This window comes from Ascidiella aspersa, chromosome 7 (assembly GCF_963924565.1).
Source record: "Ascidiella aspersa chromosome 7, kaAscAspe10.2, whole genome shotgun sequence".
Taxonomy (NCBI): domain Eukaryota; kingdom Metazoa; phylum Chordata; class Ascidiacea; order Phlebobranchia; family Ascidiidae; genus Ascidiella; species Ascidiella aspersa.
Genome location: NC_139453.1, coordinates 3,227,797 through 3,238,525, shown reverse-complemented (window position 1 = coordinate 3,238,525; position 10,729 = coordinate 3,227,797). Strand labels below are relative to the sequence as shown.

Genomic DNA, 10,729 nt, shown 5'->3' with positions numbered 1-10,729 from the left:
CAACCAATACTTTCATATTGTAATAGAAATAGTTGACTTATTTCATAAAGCATAACTGTGGTAAAACGATGGAACCAAATACAGCTACAATACTCACACATTTAATCAACGTTATATTCGTTTAATGTTTTTGTTGTTAATACAATTTTATTACGCGCTGTGCCAACCTCTTTAGCTCTCCTGGAGGTTATTTATAGTATTCCTGTCTTAATCAATGTGCCTTGGCAATTATTTAACATGTCGCCAACTTTTGGACAAACGTTGTATTTGCATAAAAATCACGAATGTTAACTAGTTGTTTACCACAGTCTAGTAAAACAAAATGTTGTGTTGTCACACTTTTTCATTTTCGTTTTGGCTAAATATTATTAATTTTATTGTCGTTCTTGATTTTATTATTACGATTCACAAAGATTAAATGTGTTACATTTTTAATAAATCGTGGTTGATTGATGGATGCCTAACCTGAATACGCTGGTCGTTTTAAAATATTTTCTCGTTTTGAAATTACGAAATGTGTTAGGCCGAAGTGAAGCTACATAATTTTATGTTGCCCTTCTTTGTCATCCACCCTTTCAACTAGAGTTCACTTTAAACTTACGCCTCTTTACCTTTGCTACTGGTAACATTGTGAACTAATTATGTGGGTTAAATGTAAAATAACAAAAAAAACTTGAAAAGCACACTATCTACAATGTCATTCTTGCCACAAATAACTGCAAAAAACTCACACAGAAATCCTCATTTTGTCTTAGCATAAAACAAACTTGCCTTATACTTGTTAAAAGTCGCAATTGTGTTTATTTGATTATTTTCTCGCAACTTTTTTTCTTCGCCAATTCAAACTCATATAATGCTAAAATAGAAAGGGTCGGTCTCTTTGTATAACCACTTGTGGTTCAAGCCTGATCCTTCCCCAAATCCGGTAACGTTATTTACTTTTCTATTTTGCGTGTGTATTGTATAAAGCGTGTATTGTAGAAAAATAAAACTTGAAACTAAACAACTGCCACGAGATTTGTCAGGCAATATAACGACAACATTTGCAGATAAAAACCTACATAACTACAACACTCGAGCCTTTGAACGAAAACGCATGCATATAAAAACCTTGACAAATAGACCGTGGTTGGAAATGTGTCATTTAAGTGGGCGGCAAAATCATACATGTCAGAGTATTGGTTTGGCGGGCATAAACTATTCTCGCTGTCAGATGTCTGTGGGCCGGTGGCACAGTCACCCGTATTAGGCGGTATTTTAGACCGTGATGTGATTTACAAAGCATTCAATAATCATTGAAGGATTCACTAAAAATAGAGAACAGAAAGCTTAAATTACCTTATCAAAGAAGACCTGCAGCTTTCATCCGCAGCAAACTTTATCACAGAGGTCAACTACAACACAACACAACTAGCTCAACTGATGATCAAATGCTTTCCTCGTGTGATTGCTTACGGCTCATTCTGCACCAAACTGATTGCGTTTGCTTCGGCGCCTTTAATTCGTTTAGCTCAACATAAATCGGCCAGTTTAAATGGCCGCTTCAAAAGTAGCCGGCTCCCTTTTCATCAAGTCTTGTAGCTTCATATAAGCCACAAAACGCGGCCAAAATAATAGAGCCGGCAGAATTAGAAACGGCCATATAAAGTGTCTGATTGCTTTGCAAGCCGAGCTTACGAAACAACAAGCCAGAGTGCAATAAGGTGAGATTTTGTGGGGACAAACTTTAAAAACAAAATCATTCCAACATCTGGCGAGCCAAATTGAAAAGCACAGTGGGCTGCAATTTGGTTAATCTGCGATTGCAATTTCCTCAAAATGATTTTGTTTTTTATATTTTCCTTTTTACTACCGTTTACCACATTAGTCATAATAAAAGTAAAACAAAATAAAAACTATTTCACGACAGAATAAGTTTGTAAAACTTGTCTATTATTACTCTAATCAACATTTTTCAATATATTGATAGTTTCTAATACAAAAACTTTTCTGAACAGCTATATTTCAAATTAAAATTTAAACATAGTTCAGTATAATAAATAATAGATTCGATCTTATCCATCGCTAATAAAAAAGAAAACAATAATATCTAATTTTTTAATCGCTAATAAAAAGAAAACAATAACATCTAATTTTTGTAAAATAGTCCAAAATTTTGGGTGGTGGGTATATATGACCCCGGGCTTCAAGGTACAGGGGTACCAAGATGAGGCTTACAAATGCCAGAATGAGGCTTTTTATTCTTAAAATACAATGTTCTAATAAAATTTGAATTGTTTGTCGTATAAAGCAAAGTATATTACCGGTTTGTTAATGTAATAAAAAATGTGATTAAACATGGAGGGTGCGCCAATTTTATAGTTTGCCCCCGGGCGCAAACAACCCTGGCTACGCCACTGGGTACTAGCAAGCCCTTATAAGTTGTCACTAAAAATCCAGCATTTTTATCCTGATTGTGTTATTTCTGTGTTTCTCAACGAACCTTGCTTCAGTGCTACGTAATATCGTAAATGCCAATGAAACGCGAGAAATTTTAAGTTTTATGCGTGAGTTTACAAAAATTAACGCAAATGTAAAAATATTGCAATTGCCGTGAGTTGTATTCTCTATCTGCCACAAAAACTTGGCCTTAAATATAAAATCGAGTGTCACTGGAAGCTAGGTTTTTAATTTGTTACTTTAGTCTTGTGTTAATTCAGGGGTTCCCAACCTTGTTACGATCTCGTACCACTTGGACGCTCTGTACTGTCACGCGTACCACTTTAGCAGAAAAATAATTTAATTGAATCATATTTTTATCTATTTTTAGCTTACAACTAGCATTATTCAACGCTATTTGTAGCTGAAGGCTTAAGCTATAAAACAGTAGATTATATATATCAAAAAAGCAATCATTTTTCCACCTGAAAAACCTACGCGTACCACTAGTGGTTCACGTACCACAGGTTGGGAACCCCTGTGTTAATTGGATCAGAATGGCTTGCTGAGAAACCCGGCGGTACGCAGCAAAACTAAAAGCCACTATGCGATGTACACTGCGGGAAAAACGCACCGGTGAAAAAACGAGACAGTGACTTAAATGTACGCCAAGGCTACCAGGCGCGGATCTAGGATGTTTGTTTGGGGGGCAATGAATTGTTTCAAATATGACGTCACACAGCGGCACAACTATCCTTAAGAAAACCAAACAGTTGGTTAATTTCCAGGTTGGAGAAGTGGTGCTTTTAATACAAAATTTACATTACAAAGCTGTAGCACGAAGCGAAAAGTTGCCTTTATATCGTTTAAGATGTCAAAAGCATTTATATGAGGTGATGAGACTAACGACGCCTTTAAGCTAAAGCAACTTAAATAAAGCGGGCCAAGAGATATACAAGAAGCTTAAAGATTCGCGAATTCTTTTGCATTTATAATGTTACCCTAGTAACAAAAAAAACATTTTTTTGGAAGCCATTTTGTGGTATTTGAGGAAAACAAGAAAAGTACCAGAATATTACAGCATTCCAGCATAATATGAAAAGCAACTAAACTATAAAATATGCCTACAAAAAAAACGGCTGTATTTACAAATACGATGCGTTTCTACGCAGTATTAAAATCGTTGTGATTTTTACAGTTACCTACATTTGGAAGGCATTGAAATTGAAAAACAAAGTCTATGTTAACATTAAACAACAAGTATAAAGTAAAGTGTAAACTTTGAAACAGAACAATAACGAAGAAATAATTACACAGGAAAAATGGAAAAGTTAGCATTTGCGCAAATGGATGACAACACTGAAATATTTGCTCTTCCTGTACAACATACCTTCTGCATAGCTATGTAAGCCCAGAATACAAAGAGCTCTATTGCGATGAGATTCGAACCAAACGAAAGCTATCTTTACACGCGGGAAAATAAAACCGCTCAATGCTTCTTTGTAAGCCCCGAGAGAATGTCAAGTGAGCCTCGAAACTTTTTGTAATATTGGAAAATAAATTATTTGTATTACCAATATGCATAGACGCAATCGTTTTAGACTTAAATACGCACTATCCATGAAATATTATTAATATTGAGACATTTAGATACAGTTTGTCGTGGATTTAGGTTTTTGCATGCCATAAAGGTAAAACCCACTTTAGGTTTTGCAAGTCGTGGCTTATGTAGAACACAATGAATCGTGTTGCGATAAAATCGAACGCAATGAGAATACTTGTGAAGTTATAGAAGGGCGAGTGAGTCGCCGATGAACTCTGTGAGTTGCCAGAGCGAACTCGTCAATCCACTTGCAACGGCGAGTCCGCAAACTCCTAAGGCAGCTCCCGAGTAGAAGCACTTCTCAACCAAACGCAATCTGAACAAATTAAACACAAGGTTAAAACGGGTTCAGCCATCTAATCGCATTTTAAGATTAAACGCATGAATAAACTTTGTTTATTTCAACTTTTTGTGTAATACTTTCTAATAAGACCTTAAAACAAAGCTTAAATGCACACATCTTGGCGCCGATACTACGTCAGTATCGGACCAGTAGCGATACGATAAATCTGATATTATCGGGCAGCCAAAAGTAAAAACATAAAAAACGGATCCAACCATCCAATAGAGTTTTACCTAAAAAGGAAATTCGGTGATGAATCGGCGAAACTAGGATATGAACAAATATGAAGGTAGATTCTAGGGATTTCAATATTTTGGCGAAAAAAGTGTGATCTAATGAAACCACTACGGATTCTGGTGCAGTGGTCAGCAAACTTTTTTTGTCGTGGCCCAAAGTATTTTTTTTCAGAGCTATTGTAGGCCCACTAAAATCACTATGAAGCAGTGTCGGATTCTGAATATTTGATTTTTAGGTGAAATATTACACGGCGCCTTTATGCCCAAAACTCTGCCATACCATAATATAAAACATACTATACAACGAAGAATATACGCGCGAAGCGAGAAAAAATTTTCAATTACACATAGTTAAAGTTGACAAAAAATATATTTGGACAGGCATTTAGGACCACATTGGGCACGTGAGTCTTTTCAAACTGAGCCAAATGAAAAATTCTATGCCACACCAATATTTACAATAAAGTGAAATGAATGTACGGCTATCACGCGGCCCACAACTACATGATATCACTCAGCTGCTCAAAAGTAACTCGCGGCAGACATCTGGGCCGCGGCCCATAGTTTGCCGACCACTGTTCTAGGGATTTCGATATTTTGGTGGAAAAAGTGTATAATGAAGTCACCACGAATCTTCTTTAGAAAAATGCATTGTTTTACGTTTACAGTGTCATGTCACAAATAAACATGAAAGTATTTATAAGATCAAAATTTCTGGCTTTAAACAAAAGTTCCACAAGCATAAAGTTCCTTTACTTGGTTAGTTTTTGTTTCGATTGTAGATCGTTGTTCTTCTGCTTTAGAATGAACTGGTTGCAGCCGGCGATGTAAGTTGTGAAGTAATCTTCCCACTGATAAACCCCACAATCAAGGTTGTAAGCCTGAGAAACAATTAACAAATAGCTTGATAATGAGTTTCAAGCCAAAAAGTTCGAGTAAATCCACATCATCTTGATCAAGACGTTTCGATTCACACTTGTATCATCGTCAGTTAATCTCATTGTTTTTTTAACAGCACTTTCTGAACACATAACTTAAGCTAAACAAAAAATAAATTCACTTTTGGACAAATATAAGGTTCTGCGAAGACTTTTCAATACGCAAATCAATTCAAAGGCATTTAAACGCCTTTAAAGATTAAAATAATTTGTAACAAACGTGCAACACACAAATTTAACCCTGTGATTAGATGCTCTGAATTAGAAGACCTTGTAATATTGTTTTCACCTTTTGGTCTTCAGCATTCAGTGAGGAATGCAGCTGATCGACATTCGTGTTGCTGAACTTAAAGTTCGTCGTAAAAAAGAATTCCATCACTTCCATGGCGCTCATGATCTTTTCATTGAGTCTTGCCATTCTGAAAAATAAAGAAATATTGAAGTCTTTGTCATTCTGAAATTAAACATTATATTTTTTAGGATTAGCGTAGCTTTGGGTTCAGAATAAAGTATTTTTGTGAACTGGGACCAATAATTTTAAGCTAAATAAAATCCTAAATTCTTGCCTAAATGGTGATAGTCATTCAAACAAGTAATCCAGAAAACAACAGACAATTGTTATAACATAATAAAGGAAGTTTAAATATTAACAGTAGAGATTTGTAAAGACAGGTTGACAAAAAGCTAGATATTGAATGATAAAATAAAGTTCCATCTAGACTATTGCCTTTAATATTAAAAAAAACTAAAAAAAAAACTAGACAAAACATTGCACGATTCAACAAACGAAAATTTCAAGAAAAGCAAAAATTTCAAAACTGTTCAATCCACAATAAAGCATAGGTGGCAAACTAGAGTTTTTAGCATCTGCTTAGACTTTATTTTATTTCAAGTATAACTCACTTTTGTTTTTTCCTCATAATAGCCAGACCGGCATCCATCGCATGGGCAGGAATAGTTTGCGAATAAAAGGTGGTGAGCTCGTACAGCTTTCTGCATATAAATAAATAAAATGTTTAAATCCATGAACACGCCTTTGCCGAAAGTGTTGCAATAATGAAAACTATATTTCTTCAAGTTGAATAGAGTAATCAGGTGGCACTACATAGAAAAATTGTATTTAATAGCTTTCGCACAGGAAACTCTTTTTTGGAAAACTATATTTAACAATTTTTGATAAAATGTGACAATCACAAAAGCAAAAACTAAAGAATCTATTTCACCTGTTATTGGTGCATAACACCCAAGGTGCACGGAATGGGTCGCTTGGATTCTCTGCCACATTGTTCTTTGCAAGCGAAACTGAAAACAAAAATACAATTTGTAAATGATGAATTTAAGCCAGGGTTGTGGAGTCGGGACTCAACAGAGTCGGTTTATTTTGCTGGAGTAGAGAACACGGGGCTTAAGTAAGAAGTTAGACTACCCTTATAGGTTAATAAATTATATGACACACTACGAGTGGTATGTTGAACATATCTACCTAATTTTCGTTAAATAAATGTGTGAAATACAGGCTGTAGAGTCGGATCCGGACTGGGGAATCGCAGAAACAGGACATTTGGTGAAAGTCGGACTCCTGACTCGAGTAAGACTACGCTAAACTAAGACTAAAATTTTCCCTTCAGCAAAACTTTGCCCAACTTAACTGAACAATTTTAGATATGTAAACTGCTGCAGCCTGGAACCGAACAAAATCAACATGGCAACACAATTTTTCCCATTGGTTAAGAAACACTAAAACCTACATTTACTGATGTAACACTTTTAGTTAAAGTTGTCCATTCTTACTCAAGCGGTCCATAGCAAGGCCATTTTTGATGCCAGAGTTGACGTGGTAGATGGGAAGTGATCCATTGACCCTCGGAACTCGGTTGCACGTAAAGGAACTGATGCTTTCATTGTCCGAAGATGAATCCCCTGGAAATTCATGTTTAACAGGTTAAGTTTTAAATTGATCAAACTATTCAATAAATATAGGTAGAATTAGTTATTCATAGTAGACAACCTAAAAACCTCTTGGTAATTTAGAATGACTAAACTAGAGTAAAAATGCAGTTTTAGAACAGATTTTTTATACAGGACTCAAAATACAAAAAGAACACAACAACAATGAAGTAAAAAAAATTTACATGTTTTCGAACAGGGGTTTATTTATGAAATGAATACAAAATTAGTGGTAATAAATTCAAACACTGGCTAGATACAGGGTTTTTTTCTCAAGCATAAAATAGTTTTGTACAATTTAAAACGAAGTAAATTGTAGAATGAATATCAAGGCACGTGTATAACTAAGTAGCATTTTGTGGAAATTTAAAAAAATTCTTTGTTGATTTTCACATGGTCAGATGACAAAATGCAACCTACTTCTGTATGGGCTTTGATATTCATTCTACATCTAACTACAACAAAAGCGGATATGAACAAAAACGCCAACTTTTTGGTAATCTATCTGTATTTACAACCTTGTAAGCCAATTTCCCCAAGCGATGAAACTGCACTGTCACTCTCGTAGCCGAGCGAGCACCTTCTTTCTGCTGAGTCACAAGCGGTCTTCATCGCTGCGCAAATCACGCCGTTGACAACAAAGTCGACCGGTATGAGGTCACAGGTTATGGAGTGGTCGACAATCACAGAACGAAGCACACCCTTGGCGTACGCTATTATGAAAGCGGTGGGTCCGTACACGTTTGTACACCAACCCTGGAGAAAAAGCAGCAATTTTTGATATCAAAGACTATAATGCAGTGAAATTTGAAATACTATTAAGCAGTACACTGGTAGCCTTAAGTAACCCAGTGGTTTCAAGGTGCAATTTCAAAGCTTGAAGTTGAAATTTTCTAAGAACATAGTTTTTTTTTTCTATTTGAAAGCCTCCTAATACAACTTTGTGTATGATTTGGGTACAATAAATCAAATGATATTTTCCTACATGCATAGAGTTGATTGCGATGCCCCAATTCCGTTTTTAGTGACACTACAGAAATCCACTCAACAGAAATTCAAGTCGGTATTTTATAGTTTCTTATGGGTTTTGTAAACCAAAAAACGTTGGGAACCACTGGATTAACCGATTCAGTCAATCCACTAAGGATTTTTGTGCAAACCAGAGGTCAGGCTAGAACCATTTGTGTTATTTCTGCACTGAAAAGATCTAACTTATACTTAAACTAGAAACTTACTGGCAAAGGTTCTTTGTAAGCTGGTATTATCATGCTGGGCCTGACGATGCAGATTGGAAGATGAGATCCTTCTCTTGCAACGACGTCCTCAGCAAGCGCCTTCGTCAGCGTGTAAGTGTTCGGTCTGAAACAAAATCAACGTTTATGTACAACTTTAAACCAGTAATTCTATTACACCAGAAGCCTTTGTCATCGTGTATGTGTACGGTCTAAAACCCAAACGCAGCATGTTGTATAAAAGTCACGAGAGGAATTTTGATACAAAATTATTCTTTTTTAGAAGCTTTTGGCTTAGTTATTTTAGAAAAATGTTGTATTTGGGTGACTTGATATGTGTAGGCTAATTTTTTTATTTGAAAGTTTGTATGATCCCTGTTCAGAGGCAGATTCAGCATTTATGTTTGGGGGCATAACATTTTTTTAAGTTATGTCATAACATGACGTTATAACAGCAAAAAACAACTAATTCAAGAAAAAAAAAATCCAGCGAAACTCCATAGACATTTACTTTGTGTGCCGCTGAATATATTTAGCATTTAGTTATCTTGGTGTGCCGCAAGTGAAAAAGGTTGCGGAGCACTTCTAGGCCACTTTCAGGTTAAACAAAATAACTACTATTTCAAGCTGAACTTACCTCTTGCCAAGAAGTTGCGGCGTGACCTTGGTGATAAGGTCATCGTCCATCCACCGGAGGGAGCCCTCGAGGTCAAGGTAATCGATTCCAACATCGTAAAGCTTTTCATCGGTCTCTTGTCGGTTGCAATGGACATATGCTGGACAAAAATGATGTAAATTCAACTACCTTCTACTGCTTTTTGCAATATTCTTTATATATTGAGCGATACAATGGTTTAAAATATATATAGTTTACACAAAAAAATTGTATGATAATGGCAGTTTATAAGGTAGTTACAACGTCAAAACAATTTTCAGGCTTTTTAATTAAATATATTTCCTTATTTGTAAACAAAAATGTATACGAAAGATAAAGATTTAAATTACAATTTCTCGGTACAAATTTCCATGAATGGCGGAATAGTTAAATCAGTAGTTCCTAAACATTTTAGCTTGTGGCACAGTAAAAAACTAAAACATTTCATGCCACATCATGCACTAAAAACAACAATTTTAACAGTTAATGTCCTGGAAAAGTTCTATGAAATATATAAATCGTCTATCTTTGATCATTTATTCGTGGTACATTTTTTTTTGAATAGCTGTTTTTAAAGTCTTGTCAGTAGTGAATGAAATTTATCATTGTACAACATTTTTGGCTCACTACATGATTATTTAATTTTCCTTCGTTCACCGATAAATTAATAATGAAGTTAATAAAATTTGACAAAAAAATTACACCCGGCCTGTGCTCGTACATCCCAACTGTATTTCAAGAAAAATATTTGGTGACCCCTGGCCTAGTGTGCGGTATACTATATACCACAGATTTACAAAGTCAAACGCATATGGCATTAAAAAACAGCATGATCTAAAAAGATTGATCTTTTGATAAAAAAGCAAACTTAAATTTTTTTGTGTAACACTGCATATTGCTAAAACACACCTGTGGAGATGTGAACGAATGCTTGGAGTTTGTTTTGTTGCGGTCGAAAGATTTTGAAAAGCCTCCTCACACACTGGAAGTTTATTTTAAAGGCCAACCTGTAGAAATTAATAAATAAACCAGTGGTTATTAAGCAAAGATAAAAACAAATTCGGGGTATATTTTACACCATCATGTAATTAACACTAAACAAGCATGCGGGGCAATATGAATTACAGATAATTTAACTTCAGTAACTATTAAAATATACAAACGATTTTATTTAAATAGACATTTATATACAAATCAATATCATTGCATTAGTAACTTAGTAAAACTGAGTTACAACATATAAAGCAATAAAATTATAAACAATAATAATAATCGCATTTTTTTTCCAGACGGGGCAACCCTGTAGGGGCGCCCATGCACACTTAAGAATCAGATGTGTGCGCTGGTCTAGAATCCT

At 35.1% G+C, this 10,729-nt stretch overlaps 1 protein-coding gene across 3 annotated transcripts in view; it reads left to right on the top strand.

Moving 5' to 3' along the window:
* Nucleotides 1-10,729, top strand: part of LOC146137288 (NACHT, LRR and PYD domains-containing protein 12-like) — a 176,930-nt gene that overhangs the window by 109,303 nt on the left and 56,898 nt on the right. The window lies entirely within an intron of this gene.